The sequence below is a fragment of the Lethenteron reissneri genome, unplaced genomic scaffold (genome assembly GCF_015708825.2).
Source record: "Lethenteron reissneri isolate LAM-NWPU_2019-01 unplaced genomic scaffold, ASM1570882v1 scaffold_1538, whole genome shotgun sequence".
NCBI lineage: Eukaryota > Metazoa > Chordata > Hyperoartia > Petromyzontiformes > Petromyzontidae > Lethenteron > Lethenteron reissneri.
In genome coordinates this window covers 117,761-119,244 of record NW_026891265.1, presented here as the reverse complement: position 1 = coordinate 119,244, position 1,484 = coordinate 117,761, and positions in this window count along the sequence as shown.

Sequence of the window (1,484 nt, the reverse complement as noted above, 5' to 3'; positions counted from 1 at the left end):
CACCGCCACCTCCACCACCACCGCCACCACCAGCGCCACCACCAGCAGCAAGAGGAGTGGCGCGGCCGCTGTGGCATCGGAGGCGGCGTCGTCACCGCGCCGCCGAGGGGCTGAAGAGAACGCGGACGAGAAACGACGCGGCGGCAGAGAAGGGGCTTCATGTTTCGATTTAAAGCTTCTTTCGTGACTGCAGCAGGGATTCATCTTCTTCTTGGTTCTTTCGGTAAAGTCACGTAGAAGGGAAATAATAAAATGATAAAAATAAAACATAATATATAATTCTCACGACGTTTCGGCCACAACGCAAGCAGCCGTCCTCAGGTGAAGACAAGGTCTGTCGGTAAAGTCACGTAGAATGGAAATAATAAAATAATAAAACATAATAAAATAATTCTCACAACGTTTCGGCCACAACGCAAGCAGCCGTCCTCAGGTTGCTTGCGTTGTGGCCGAAACGTCGTGAGAATTATTTTATTACGTTTTATTATTTTATTACTTCCATTCTACGTGATGACTTTACCGAAAGAACCAAGAAGATGAGATGGGGCTCCTCTCGGTGAGACCCCGACACGCAGCGCTGCCAGCAACTCAACACGGCTTCGCCCGCGGAAGGGCAAAGATCGATCACTAAATGTGGCGCTGACCGGACACGACTCACCAGAGGCATCTTCACCGTTATTACTCTAATCCTGCAACGCTCTCTTTTAAGGGCATCAACAGCACGGCGCTTGTGCCGGGCTCGGTGCACTGGAAGTCTGGCGGTAGGTCACGGGGACAGAGCCAGCAGGTGTCGCGGGTCGACTGACGTACCAAACGGGCAACATTATCACACAGGATATTTAAGAGTATCAAAGGCAAAGATCCCCTGTGTAGCCTCAACAGACTGTAGGGGCAAGTGCTGCTAGCGAGCAGCACCTATGAAGGCCGGCACGCCACACGAGGGGGTCGGTGTACAAACCGCACTGGGTACTCGTTTCAGGCCGACACCGGTTCAAATCATCGTCACCGGTGTTGGCCGTGAACGGGAATCGAACTCGGGTCGCCAAAATCATAGCGCAGCGTTAGCGCCGACTGCTACGCTACTGCTCCCCGCTTAGGCCATCGCACGGGATGACACCAGCTTCATCCATCGGCCTAGTTTTTTCCCCTTGTGTGCTAGGCACCAGAAAAGTGAGCGCTAAAGAAATCGGCGTTAAAAAGGTGGGGGTTATAGATGGTAAACACGATTTCAGAATTTACAAATATAATTTATAATTATAATTGATCACAGGGACAACTCTACTCGCGAACGTTCGACTACGAACTTTTAGAGATACGAACAAACCGGGTCCCGTGTGTCCGGTCGCCCGTTTAGACCGAGAGTCGCAAGTTCAACAGACAGCGGCAGCGGCGTCTACGACATCTTCAGAACGTGAGGAACGGAAAAGGGTAAAAATTAACCCGTATAAACAACGTTTTCCACTATAAATCCTTTATATGCGTGG